A 15732-nucleotide genomic window follows, 5' to 3' on the forward strand; every position below is an offset into this window, starting at 1 on the left:
ATAAGAGAAACGAGGCTATCGAATGTAACCCAAAGGCTCACTTTCAACTCAGCGGTTTCTACGTGTTAGATGAGATGTGCCGGCATGATATGATTCAACAATGAATATGGATTTCTTTCATGTCAATGATTTGAAACGAAGATCAAGTCGAATATATCTGCTAAGCCTTTTATGCTACCTCCGTGAAGTAAAGAAGGAGTTCCGCTCGAAATTCCGTTCAAATTCCCGAGTTCGACATAAACATTCCCGAGTTCGACAAGGTCGGAGGTTACATCGACTGAAACGTTGTGATAATCACACTCAAGTAGTCTGATGAACCTAAATAATAAAAAATAATTAATCCTCATCTCAAAAATTCAGAAACGTTAAATCATTTTTATTTTGTTACTGTGACCCATTTAACCATCCAAACTACTGAAATTAATTTATGGAAGTGTGTCCCCTTTCACTGGAAAAAAGAGGTCGTTTGTGATTGAATCTGAAAAAAAAGAAAACTTATAAAAATGATGCGAATATGGCATGTGAAACATATGACTTGTGTTTGCGACCCCCCCCCCCAACCAAACTTATGGTTTCGTTTATCAATGTTTGTCACGGATATTTTGATTATAATTGTATACTTTGACAAAAATATTTATCTCAAAGGTTGTAACATTGTTTTTATTTCACACGGTTTATTTTAGCTGTAAACATTATTGTTTATCAATCTAAGATACGTTCTCTTTGTACGATTTAACGGTTATTTTAATTGCATTTTCACCCGAAACAAGGCACAGTGCCGCCACTTTTGTGTAGAGCGTTACTATCTAAGACATAAATTACAATGACACTGTGTAGGGAGTTGAGCAGCAAGACGTCTGTTTACAATACACTTAGACTTCTGCATGTCAGTACAGTCAAGGGAAGCAGGAACCCGGAAGGAAATTTCCAAGTCTAGCAAGCCTAGGGAAGAAACTTATTAGAGAAGAAAACTTTCTGGCATCTAGGGATCTCTACTGTGTAGGGGTGGGACTTTGCTGCTTTTCGGGTTTCTCAGGAGTTTTTACGTCGAGAGGGTACAAGGGCTTGTAGTTCTTCGGAGCATCTATCATTAAAATACTTGTAAAACAGGCACTGGGATGCAACATTTCATCAGTGGGGCAGAGAGTGAAGCCTAACTGACAATGTAAGACCGGTTGGCGACTCTCTTTTGAACCCTATCCAGGAGTGAGAGACTAGTAGCAGATGCACCAGTCCAAATGTGTCAACAATATTTCATACATGGGCGAATGGTGGCCTTGCAGAGGTAGAACATACTTTCAGGCGTAAATAACTTTCTAGCACGGTAGCAAGAGCCCAACTTCCTCACAGCAGCTGCGTCAATGCCCTCAATGAACGTGTTCCAACTCGTTCCCTGTGAAGCCGAGGAGTTTCAACAAAGTACTTTCAGATAATGTATCATTAGCCATGGTTATTGGTGGTTTAGAACTTTTTTTTGTAATTATTAAAGGAAAGAAGTCTAGTGTTGGCAGCATTGACTGTGGCGATTGATTTTTGTCAACATTCCACTACAGACGGGAAGCCTTCCTCTAGTATTAATGAGCCGATTGTATGAATTAATGACCGCTTAACAAGGCAAAAGGCCACTCGAGTATAAGAGATTACTGAGTTTATCATTTGGATAGTGAAAAGATGCAAAAACGTAGAGACTTTCAGGCTTGGAAATATGTCGCAGAAACGTATGGAATGTTTCAGACTGCTTTTGCCTCATCTTGCATGAATCGAGCATCAATTTCTGAGTGACATAAGAGATTCAAGGAAGACAGGGAGTTTGTGAAGGATGATGAGAGGTGTGGAAGGAGTAAGGAAGTCAGAACACTAGAGTTGATTGGCCAAATAAAGAATTGCATCGATAAGGATCGTCTTGTGTCTATAGAGACAGTAAGTGCACAGTTTGATGTCAGTGTGGGAACTGTAGCCACAATTAACTACGAGGAACTGAAGATGCAGAAAATTTGTGCAAAGTTTGTCTCAAGAATGCTCCATTATTGTTAGAGACTATTCAACCAAGATGGACATCAAGACAGTTCCTCACCCTCCCTATAGTCCAGACCTTGCTCCCTGTGACTTTTGATTATTCCCTAAGCTCAAGGAAAACCTAAGGGGTTGTTGTAAAGAGACAATTGAGTAGTGAAAGAGGCTGTGACACAAGGGTCATTGACACACTCACACAAGAGGAATTCCATGGCGCCTTCCAGAAGTTTTTTTGGAACACTACAAGTGTATTACAGCCGGGGAAGATTACTTCAAAGGGGATTAGAGTTTCATGTATGCATTATCAATAAAAGTGGCCATACGCAAAAACATCTGGAAACTTATTGAAGAGAGCTCGTATTATTTTAATTCTTGCAATCATGCTATTATCTGCTCATTACCTAAAACTTTTTTCGACCATTGTTCCTTAAGTGGAACATAATTCGTTTACTTCTTTAGAACCACCGTCTTCTGTCCAAACGCATATAATCATGGTTACCCCTTGGAGCGGTGTGATTCTTCGTCATGAACGGACAGTTATTTATTATGGAGAGGCTAACTCTAATTCTAATCCCAACTCCTCTAAATCCGCCGTGTTCTATGCATAGCAACAGTACTTTCAAAAGTCAGTTGACAATTAACCTTTTTTTTTTTCTGTTTGCAATTATATTTTGTGTGTCGCTCGCAATGAGGATTGAACCTTCGACCTCCCCAAGCGTGTAACAGCTGAATTGACCAAGTACTTTATCCATTACGCCAAGTATCCTTGTGTACAAATAACATGGTCCTCATTAACCTTAAGTGACAATCTGAAAGGACACTAGAAGGAAGATAATATTTGATATGAATGAAAACAGAACTACAAGCTCTTCATTAACCTTTTTCTACCATCGTTTTTTTTAATAGAACATCATTTTTGAAAAAGTGTAGAATTCATAATTTTATTTCAAAAATCGATTTTCTATCACATATTTGCACTAAAATGATTTGAGTTCCTGTACAGTGCTTTCGCATAAATGCAAAACTTATTTGCATTATTCATATTCTTCGGACTAATGTTCTCATCTTGAGTGTTATTTTCACAACGTTTCGATTGATGTAACCTCTAAACGTTCTTCAGGTGTATCTTGTTGAACTCGGGAATCTGCAAGGACTCGTGGTGCAGTGGTTGGAGTACTTAAAAAAATAAATTGTAAACGTGATATTCTCCTGACCGTTGAAGGTTCAATTCTCAGTGTGGCCGACTGAAAAATACAAGTATGAATTAATTACAACCTCTATTTAGTAATTTCTGTAAATGGTGTAGAATTTATCATTTTCTTCTAAGATCGATTTTTACCAAATATTTGCACTAAACTTGATTTCAATAATGTCTATTGCTTTCAAATAAACTGCAACGATTATTTATGGAATCTACAAGCTATGATGAACTTGTATTAAAATTAAAATCGAAAAATGATTTCAATAGTCGGCAAGATAAAAGTGTGTGTGACTCTTTTCTACCTTCGAAATCTGATGGGAATGCCATTTTTTTTACATGGGGTCACCACTTATCAAGTCCATCTATGAATTCTGACGATGCTAGTTGGATATTTCCTCTTCTTTTTGAGGATTCTCCCCTAGCTAAAACAATATGTAAACTCATTCTGGACTCACAGTAATAAATTTCATATATATATATATATATATATATATATATATATATATATATATATATATATATATATATATATTGATTGCTGTACTTTGTATTTACTGAATTGTTACAGATAAAATAGTAATCTACGGACACGATACACTTGAAGAAGGTCGGAGGTTACATCAACCAAAACGTTGTGCGAATAGCACTGGAAATAAAGACAGTATTCCGAATAATAATAATAATAATAATAATAATAATAATAATAATAATAATAATAATATATATATATATGTATCTATATCGTATATATATATATATATATATATATATATATATATATATATATATATATATATATATATGAACAAGTAGTTAATAAAACATGTTAAAAAACACTTTTAAAAAGAGTTAAACATATTTAATTTTAAAAAGGAAACACTAAATAAGTGGATAGTCCTTAATCCGCGGAGTTTCAAAGAAATACTTATCATAAGCTCTCTCTCTCTCTCTCTCTCTCTCTCTCTCAATATATATATATATATATATATATATATATATATATATATATATATATGTTTGTTTTTGCGATACGTTTTTGAATGAAGTCAATTATTTACGAAAGTGCATTTTTACCTAAATGCGAGTTGGGAATAATTTTCCCTTTAACCAATTTGGTACCCCCCCCATATATATATATATATATATATATATATATATATATATATATATATATATATATATATATATATAAATTAAGACAGCTTCCCAGGATTATGACTAATAATGTTTTGTCAAACCGCATAGATAGATTCAACTCTCAATAATTCGCGAAATGGTTAAAGGTCGCCAAGTGTCCGATGTCAGTAAGTCGTTGTTTATAATGAAATGAAAAGAAATGTCACTATTCAATGTAGGATTATATTTCATGAGTTGATTTCTCGTTTTCTTTTTTTCTTTTGCCGTGATTGATAACATCAGTACCTATTTACAATGCCTCCCCACGAGAACAGAGTTAGACACCAGGGTCGTTTTTGTAACGTGGAGAAAAGGTACAAAAATAAAAAATTGTCTTAGTCATAAAGGACTGATCCTCCACTGACAGAGAACAAGAAATTGAAGTGCAGCATATGAAGAACAGATACTACACTTTGAGGTATTTATTTGCTCCCCCACTGAGCAAATTAGGCACAAGGCCGATTTTTAAAGTGAGGAGTGAAGGGGAAATGTGTACCAACTCCCCGGAGAGTAGGGGAGCTCGATAGTGACAATTGGTATGAAGGGTTTCCCCTACATTAACCAAGGTCTTATATGTGGAGTTGCTCCCACATATGGCCTTTGCTTGCAGTATCTGCCGGAACAGATACTACACTTTGATCTTGTTTATATATTTTATTGCTTTTAAAAATTTTGAGAATACAATTAAGTAAAAAAACAAAAGATTTTTAAACAACAAAATTAGGCACAAGGCCCTACAAGAGATTGGGGAGGGGAAGGGTTCAGGGTCTTTGTGACTAAAGTGATTAAAAAGTAATAAATGTAGACTTTGGAGTCTTACTCTTGACTGGCAACATTTACCAAAATACCTCATTCACTCTATGGATCTTAATCTAACTAATAAATCCCCAGCGTTTAAGAATCAAAAATATATTTACAATTTATAAACAGTTGTCTGTGTGTTTGTGTATGCATTTTTATTTATTTATTTTTTATATAATTTTGTGTGTGTGTGTATGTGTGTGCATGTGTGAAAAAATAGAATTCAATTTCATTAGAAAATAAAAAGTTTTTGAATTAAGAGAAAGATTGTTCGTGGAGTGGGGAAAAACTAATCAAAAGTGTTCATATCAAAAACAAAAAATAAATCCTACTGGGGTGTTAGTGAGCCCCCCCCCCCTGTACTAATCTAGGTGACTAGACCCACCCCCCACTGTTTTCCGGGGAACCGAAAACAAGCAGGGCGATCCCTAATGGGGATTGGGGAAAATACCTTAATGAAAGTGGGAGAAAACAAAGCAACGGGTGGAGGAGGGGGGGGTTGGAAGGTGAACTCTTGACCAAAAGGCTAAGTACATCAGTAGTTTGACTGACAATCGCATTGTTAGTGGCAGTATCCTTTACGCTCACAATATCAGCAACGATAACTTGAAAAATAAAAATCTAATATAAAAGCCTATATGTCTGTCTGTCTCCATATTTCAAACTCTATCTTCTCCGAAACTAAAAGTCGCAGTGCGGCGTTGGGAGCCTCAAATAATTGAATTTTTTTACGGACCGTTCTTTTCGGGTCTTTAGCTAGTTAAAATAGTTTTTAAGGCGTTAAAAATGGGTCCAAATTAAAAAAAAAAATCGTTATACATTTTGCCCATTCATCTTAGTTTATTTTCAATTTTTAATCAGTTAGTATGCGTGTCACGTTGGTGCAGTGGTAACGTCACCAGCTTTGCATGCTACAGTTTCGATTTCGATTGTTTTTACTTTTGAAATCACGACTCTATAATAATATATACGAAATCTGGACAAATTAAAATATCATATTTAAGCGTATTTTACGACCGGGCAAAGTCGGGCGTCCCCTCCCATTATTAAAATTTAAAAAAAAAGACAGAAAAAGCAGGCCAAAAATAAGAATCTAGAAAATAAATACGACGAATATCAACAGCACTTAACAGCTGGTGTAGGGGTCGTTCATACCAATCGTGGATAAGTCCTCGACTATCAGCTCAATAGGCAATTCACGATGATGGAACAATGCATGGTATTAACTCTTGCCTCAAAGTTGTTGAATATTGAGTTGGGGCGACGCCGATAAAATCGGTGGTGTGCACACACGCACATTCCAGATGGATTTTTATCTACATTCTTGTGTTTTATAAAAATGACCTGAATTGTAATTATCACCGAAAACAAAGAAAGACTTACATTCCAGGTCGGTAAGTTAGAATTGCGTAACGAAAAATAAAGAGCAAATAAATGTTTTAAATATTTACATTTCAGAAATTTCAGACGATGTCTTTATAAGGCACGGATAACATAAACATACGGGAAAAGAGAAAGCCGACAGTCGTCCAGCGTGATTGACATTCTCCGCCGTCGCCTGCCACACACACACACACACACACACACACACACACACACACACACACACACACACACACACACACGCACACACACACATAAATAAACACATACATTAAATACACACATACACACATACATAAATATACAGATACATACACACCCATACACATACACACACATACACATACACTCACACATACACACATACACACACAAACACATATACATATTCATAGACATACACACATACACATATACACATACCACGCACATATATACACATACATAAATACACACATACATGCACACATACATACATAGATAAACTCACCCATACACACGCATGCACATACACGCATACATACACACATGCACGCAAATACACTCATACACACACTATCATACACACACACTCATACACACATACCCACACATACACATACACACATGCACGCACACTCACACACACTTACACACATACACACACATATGCACGCACATGCACACACATACACACACATACACACGCACACACATCCTTACTGCTCGACGCAGTTGTTATATTCCGTCTCTCTCTCTCTCTCTCTCTATTTTATCAATGGCCAACAGTAAATTGTAAATAAACTTATATGTTAATAAAATTCGTGTTGATTTTGAGAACAACGATAAAAGAATTGTCAGGGTATAAATTTCGCAAGCATTTGAAAAGTACAAACTAGACAATCATATATCATTCTATAATGCAACACAATGATCACAATCTGCCGGTTAATAATGCAGAAGTTACCCGAACTTGTCTCTATCCATCTCGTTTTGCTCTACCCCGCCCACTCCTCTTTAGACACATACACACAGGCAACTCCTCCTTTATATAAACGCTTACTCGAATAATGAGTCTGCATTTTCTTCTTTTTTTTTACAGTATTATTTGTTTATTAAATTGGCCTGATAAAAGTACAGAATAGTTAAAACGTTCTCCCTAATCATGTTAAGAACGGCTTTCTAAATAAAATATTTTAACAAGGTTTCAAAAATTTTTTTAAATGACTTAATCGCAACTTTTAGTCTTAAAGATTATATGAAGTCTTTATATAAAAGTAAAGAGATATTCGCATAAAATATCTATTGCAGCTTCCTTTAGTGTTGACAGACTATTGACACCCACTTCAAGAGTACCTGTGTGGGGATTTTTTTTTTTTTTGTGGCAAGAGTTGCACAATCTCCAATTACATCTCTCCTGAGTTGGCGTTGTTAAATACCAGTGGCAAGTGGAGGTTAAGGACGACTGGAAACAATGCCGAGATAAGTGGAGAGCACGTACAGTGCCTAGAATTCCCGAGGTCACCCATCTGGTACTAACTAGGCTCAACGTTGCTGAACTTCAGTGATCTGACGAGAACCGGTGTGTCAATGTAATTATGCCATACATAACATCTACTAACCCAAGAACTGTCACCCATTCTTTCAATGTGACCATACCATCAAAGTCTCCTGTTATGCACACATCTATCTTTACTGTCCAAATTTAATCCTCATCTGAGGTCGTCAGATTTAAGTCGGTCTTTAACACTCACATAACACGGCCAGCATATCATTTTCATATTTCTCCCCATGCAACGCATGTCCTCAACTCTTACTTCTAAAAATCAGCAGATTACACACAGAGTATTACCACAGCATGAGAGACAGTGGTAATACTATGCTAGTTAGTAGTGACAGAAGTTCCATGAACTTCCTCCTCCACTCCTAACTCTTGAAATCATACAAGCACCTGCTCCACCCTGTGTTCCAATCGTATCACCAAAATAACAAAACTTCTCGACAACGTCAAACGCTTTGCCATCTATGTATACTTTCTCCACATCCGAATTGTCATCCATCTCCGTTGTCTTACACGTGTTTCACACTAACTAGTTATCCTCCCTCATCCAACCAGTACGTCCTCTACACTCTTGTGTTCCTTAATGTTCATCTCCAAAAGTTAACTAATTCATTATTTGACACTAAACTAACAAAGATTTCGTCATACAGAATATGTATTTCAGGAACCAAGCAAAAGGAAGTAACTCTGATCTTTTTTCATTACGTCCCTTATGCCGACTCATTCCACAAGGAATCTATATAAGGGAGTGTTGTTTGTGTGTGTTTGTGCTTGTATTCAGAGAGAGGAATGGACTGGGCAGAGGAGAAATAGGGGAAGGGGAGAGAGAGGAAGTGAACGGGAAAAAGAGGGGAGGGTGTAATTGTAGTTTTAATAACATATATGTTACACTTTTGCTTCGAGCTATGCCGGGTAATCTTACTAGTCGCACAATATATAACTCACTAAAACTTTTATTTACTGACCGTTACAGAGATAAGCAAAGAAAGTAGGAGAGAAGATTTAAGACGAATATTGCGTACTTATTTAAACTAATTTTTTTATCTATGCTCCCGGATAACGCCGGACCTCCCTGCTAGTCTTAATTAAAACACTAAAAATGCGGAATCATATTGATAATCTCTACTTATATATAAAACTCACGGTGTGAGCGTGTGTGTGTGTATGTGTGTGAGATTTTTTTTTCTATGGACTCCTAAACGGCCATGCCGATATTTTTATTTATTTTTTTTAAATTTCACACATGTGCATTTTACGTATATGGTAGTGTTCTTAGATAGTTTTTTTTAATATCGAAATACCTCCAATAAGTATTTAATATCGATAATCGAAAAAGTCTACTTAAAGAAGAAACAATCCAATTTTACCAATGTTAACACCCTTATACAACCTAACTGCACAAGTACATTTGAGAAGTTTTATCACCGCGCAAGCAAAAAGGCCAGGGATATGAAATCAAAAGTGTGGTCTTTGATAAGACAGGGGTGCGTTCGGAATGAATTGTTCTGCTTAGAGCACAATTGCACCATGGTACTTTACTTTTTCATTAAAAACTTAAACGCAAGCCGTTATCATTGCACAAGCAGTAAGACTGAGCATATAAAACTAACAGTAGGTTCTTTGATATGACAGAGGCGCCTGTTTAAAAGACAACTGAACCATGATACTTGACTTTTCCATTTTAAACTTTAATCAAGTAATTATATAAAAATAATTTTTTGAAATCAACAGTATGTTCTCTACAGTGCAGGGTATTGTGGACCGAATCACTACAGAGAGGCACGTGAAGCAGGTGGTCGTTGATTAGTAGCAGGCAATCAATCGATTTGATTAAAAAAAAATGGGCGATTTCACGACGATTTCCATGACAACAAGTGAAGCATGCCAGGTTCCTGTGAGTGCACAGTGCACGAGGCATGAAAAAATGACAAAGTTCAGCATTTGACCTCCCCCCCCCATTATTTAGCCCCAAAAGTTCCCCGGGGATGTCAAATCCTGGTGAAAATGAACAAACGGTGCACTTTTAGGCTTAAACATATGTAAATTTGAGTTATGTACCACGCACACAAAAAAATAACTAAGTGCAGCATTTGCCCCCCCCCCATTTAGCCCCCAAAGTCCCAAGGGCTTAACATATTTAAATTTGAGTTCATCACCATGCAAAAGTGCTTTGGACAAATATGGTAAAATAGTCTAAAAATGTAGTGTTTTTATACAGAAAAGTTTAGACAAATATGGTTAAAATAGTCCCCCCACAATGGAATGTTTTTATTAGCCATAAAAGAGCCTCTGGGACACACCCAAGAGTTATCACAAAGTTTAGACAAACAAAATTATATAGAAATCAGTTAGTTACAACTTTTCAGAAAGTTTTATAAAAATCCAAGGCATCACTTTTTTTTAATAAGCACAAAAGTATCAAGTTTAGCCAGTTTAACCCGAAAGGCATCTCGAGGGGGGGGGGGCAAAGTTTTCCCGGAAAATCCGTTCTGTTACTTTTTTACTCATATCATGTTTAATGTTTGTGCAAAATTTCAAAAAAAAAAAAAAAAAAAATCCAGGGCGTAGTTATTGAGAAAAGTGCGAACGGACGAACGGACAAGGGTGAATTTACAGGTCCACCCTCCTTTTGTCACGGGAACAATCAAAGTATTGAAAGATTTGTTTATTTTTATTCAATCCCGAGCAACGTTGGTTCTACTTACTAGTAATGAGAATAAAGGCTACGAAATAAACTGCAATTATTACCGATGCACACCTTAAAATCTGCAAGCAAATTGCATTGTTGAACACGTGAGTTGATCAATCGTGATATTGTCATGTCAAAACCTTCGGAGGTCACCCGTTAATTTTACCTAAGAAAAACTGGTTATCTTAATAAATATACATGCAAATAAATATATACGCAATAAATAACAAAGAGAATAAATAAAATATTCAAAAAAAGAATTAAATAAATAAATAAAATGAATAAAATACAAATTGTTGCCAGATAACTGTTATCGTCTAAGTTATCCGAAGTTTTATTGGTGAGAAATAAGTAGAATATTCTCGCGGCTATTTATTATTGAAGTTTTTTGTTGTTGTTTTTTTTTGTTTTTGTTTTTTTATGTGATCCTAATTGCATCTTAAATGGGAAAACATATTGACGATATAAATAAAAGCACTAATATCTTTATTCATGTGAACTGTGCAACATTAGGTATCTCATTGATCATGCAATCTTCTATTTGTATAAGAGCCAGGTACGCCCTAAAATGGGGTACTATGTGGGGAATTGGGCGGCAAGATGTCGGTTCACGTTACACTTGACCTTCTGCATGTCAGTACAGTTGGGGAAGCAGGGACCCAGAAGGGAATTCCAAAGTCTAGCGGTTCTGGGAAAGAAACTACTAGAGTAGAAGGCTCTCTTACATCTAGGGATCTCTACTGTGAAGGGGTGTGATTTTGCTGTTTGTCGGGTTTGTCGGGGGTATTTACGTCGAGAGGGTACAATTGTTTGCAGTTCGTCGGAGCATTTGCCGTTAAATTACTTGTAGAACAGGCAGAGGGATGCAACATTTCGGCGATGGGACAGAGGATGAAGCTTAGTTGACAGTTCGGGACCTATCAGGTTGGCGACTCTCTTTTGAACCTTGTCTAGAAGTGAGAGACTAGTAGCAGATGCACCAGCCCAAATATGGCAACAATACTTCATACATGGGCAAATGGTGGCCTTATAGAGGTACAGAATACTTTCGGGCGTAAGTAGCTTTCTAGCACGGTAGAGAGAACCTACCTTTTTCGCAGCGGTCCTGGCATTGCTCTCAATGTTATTGTTCCAAGTCATGTTTCCTGTGAACGTTAGGCCGAGGAGTTTAAAGGATGTACTTTCAGATAAAGAGTCTTTGGCCATTGCTATTGGTGGTAGAGAAGGTTTCTTGTAATTATTGAAGGAAACAAGTTTAGTCTTAGCAACATTGAATGTGACCATCCATTTTTGTTCCCATTTCACTACAGATTGGAGGTCACCCTCTAGTGTTTCTGTCATTTCTTTAGATATGTGTTCATTTGTTTTTCTGCCGTGTCTACTATAGAGCGTGGTGTCATCAGCATATGTACCCATCTCACAGACAATTTTTTCAGGGAGGTCATTTATGAATATTAGGAATAATAGAAGTTCAAGGATAGACCCTTGGGGGCACTCCCGCATTTATATCATATTGTTTAGATGTACGACGGTCGAGGACAACCTGGATTTTTCTCTAATCTAAGAAAGATTTAATTATGTTAAGTATTCTTCCAGTAATACCGTATGATCTGATTTTGCTGAGAAGACCTTCATGCCATACACTGTCAAAAGCCTTAGTTACCGCTCTACCCTCCTCTGCTTTGTCTAGTGAAGGGTATATACGTTCAAAGATTACAGTTAGGATGTCTGCTGTGGAACGTGCTTGACTAAATCCATAATGTTGCTCGGTCAGAAGTTTAGTATCTGTTAGGTGATGGACTAGAGCTTGCTTAATTATGGACTCAAATATTTTGGCGAAAAGTGAGAGAAGGCTAATGTGGCGATAATTTACTGGGTCAGTTCTTTCACCAGAATACTTGAAAACTGGTACCACAGAAGCAGTTTTCCAGCAGGCAGGAAAGCAAGATTCATTAAGGCATTTGTTGTAAAGTTTGGAGAGAACTGGAGCTACTTCGGCTGAGCACTTTTCTAATAGCACAGCCGGGATGAGATCAGGTCCACATGCTTTTGCAGTGTCAAGATTTCTTATGATAGCATGCACCTGAGAAGGGGTGATTTCCAGATCGTCTAGTGTGGCGTCTGTCCGCAAAGGAAAGTCAAGGAGGGGGTGGTTGGCAGGGTCCAGTGTGGAGTTGGAGGCAAACCGACTTGCAAGCATGTTAGCCTTCTCAGTTGCTGAGCAAACAACCTCATGATTGTTTGATAGTGGGGGAATTGTTGATTGCCCATTATATACTACACTGTTGTAAATTTTCTAGAAGTCCCGGGTTCCTAATTTCTGTGCTTCGATGCGTTTTTTGGTGGTTTCCGTAAATTCTCTCTTAACTGTCGCTATTTCTTTCTTACAGTTACTTCTGTCTGCTTGAACTGGATTTATGTCGGTTAAATCTGTGGTACACGTACTACCTTTGCGCAATGGCAGCTGCACATGTAGAAGTAAACCGTTGGGGAGAGTGGGGCTTGCTATCGACTTCGAAGCCTTGTAGGTAATGCAGTTTTCTCAACATCTGAAACATATGTAACCAAAAAGATAAAACGGTAATAAAAAAATAAAATACATATTTGCTCTGCAATAGTATTGAGCACTCACTTCAGGTTTTTATTAATTACCAGTATTACCATATATATATATATATATATATATATATATATATATATATATATATATATATATATATATATATATATATGTCGTGAGTCGATTTCTCGTATCCGAGAATTTCAGTTTCCTCTTCTCTCAGTGTTTGGATCGCAGATGGTTCTCAGACCAATCTGAGTATGGAATTTGCGTGGGCAGAGAAGGCAAGCAATGCTTGTATATTATGTATTTAGGCAACATGTTTTCATCCAGACAAATATTGTTAAATAGCACGGATTGTTTTTGCTTTATGATTCTTTTTTGTAATTTTCCCAGTTTTCAAATGGTCAGTCTTTGATTGTTTTTTTTTTTTTTTTTTTTTTTGTCGAATGGGTGTGCAATTTGATATTGATTTCATTACATCTTGCTTATTTATTTCTTCCATTTAGATTTTGATAACCACATAATGGACGGGATCAACAGGAAACAGCTTCCAGATTTTCAAAGGCAGGTGATAATTCTTTTCAAAAGTGAAAATCCGACTTGGGGACGGACAAAATGTCTGGCCGTGTTATCAAATTTTTTTCAACGATTACAAAGCATCAGTTTGATAATGTTGTTGCAAATTTGAAACGCAGAACTGTCGACGTGACATACACTCTATTGACGAGTTGAAAACGTGCTATGCAAGGGCTTGGAATGATATCCCCTTCAAAACACCACACAAGCTTGGATTTCTGGGTTAAGACGCTGCAGTGAAATGCACGGACGACATTTTGAGTATCTTTGAGTATAATATGACATTCGTCGTTGAAAAATTTCGTAAAAATTATTTTTTGTAAAAATAAATCGTTGTTTGACAAATTTCCCGTTTTTCTAATGCAATCATGAAAGGGAGACGAAAATTCATGATTAAAACGTTAAAATAAAGTTAACGGGATGAAGAGAATAAAAGGAGGAAAAGGTTTTATTTTCTTCACCCCGTTAAGTTTATTTTAAACGTTGACTTTATTTTAAACGTTAACGTTATTTAAAACGTTAACTTTATTTTAAACGTTAAGTTTATTTTAAACGTTAACTTTATTTTAAACGTTAACTTTATTTAAAACGTTAACTTTATTTTAAACGTTAAGTTTATTTTAAACGTTAACTTTATTTTAACGTCTTAATCATGAATTTTCGTCTTCCTTTCATCATTGCATTATATAAAGTCTGTACCCCTCAAACAATCATGAAATTATATATATATATATATATATATATATATATATATATATATATATATATATATATATATATATATTATATATATATATAATATATATATATATATATATATATATATATATATATATATATATATATATATATATATATATATATATATATATATATATATATATATATGTATATAAAAAAATTTGGTATTATAGTAAATTTGAGAGTTGATGCAGTGATTGCAGGTGATTAAATGACTTACTGACTAGATGTTTTTTTTTTTTAACGAATGATAAAAAATATTTTTTTGTATAGTTTCAAATGTTAAAAACTTCAAAGACTATACATATATATACAGCGTGCCCCCCCCCCAAAAAAACGGGCCTCAACTCTAATTAGGCGCCGTGTCTTAGCGTTTTGTCCGAATGAAATGAAACTTTCGTCATAGCTAGTTTATTATATTCAAAACACAAAGGTCTTTGGCCTTTTTTTTTTCTCCGTTCTACAGCATATGTTCTACATAGACTCCATTTAGCTTTTTTTTGGGGGGGGGGGAGGGGTCACCCTGCATTACCAGTAAAAAAAAAAGTCTTGCATGCCAACTAATAACTTCAAACGCCAATTTCTAATTTTTTTAAAAGTGCAAAGATAAATAAAATAAAGATAAAGAAAATAAATAAATAAATAAATACGGTTTATTGCACGATCTATCATTTAGTGTCGAATTGAAATCTAAAAGAAGTGAAGGTTATAGAAACATTTGAAGTGTTTGTCAAATGTTGGAAATGTTTAGGGCGTTGTCAAGAAAAAAAAAATGATCCAACAAATTGTGAGGGTGATCCTTGGCAAGGTTATAAATAAAACATGTTCGTTGACGAATAAACTGTATTTTGTCGCTGTCTAATTGACAACACCATCAATCAATCAAGTCTAGATAAATGAAAAGCGTTTTCATTATTTACTAGTAAGACTTGTGTACCGGCGTTGCCCGATGGGCGCATAACAAAACCAGAACAGGTTTGTTACAGGACCACCCTCCCCCCGAAAACAAATTAAACTACGATTGTTTGTGGGGACCGCTACCGGCCTTG

At 35.9% G+C, this 15732-nt stretch overlaps 1 long non-coding RNA gene across 1 annotated transcript in view; it reads left to right on the forward strand.

Moving 5' to 3' along the window:
- LOC145241566 (uncharacterized) overlaps positions 1–14287 on the forward strand; it is a 56298-nt gene extending 42011 nt beyond the window's left edge. Inside the window, exon 2 of the long non-coding RNA XR_013862584.1 lies at positions 13873–14287. This is a non-coding gene — a long non-coding RNA (uncharacterized LOC145241566). The remainder of the gene's footprint in view (positions 1–13872) is intronic.
- The last annotated feature ends 1445 nt before the right edge of the window (positions 14288–15732 follow it).

This window comes from Euprymna scolopes, chromosome 20 (assembly GCF_053919585.1).
Source record: "Euprymna scolopes isolate OS-2025 chromosome 20, ASM5391958v1, whole genome shotgun sequence".
Lineage (NCBI taxonomy): Eukaryota > Metazoa > Mollusca > Cephalopoda > Sepiida > Sepiolidae > Euprymna > Euprymna scolopes.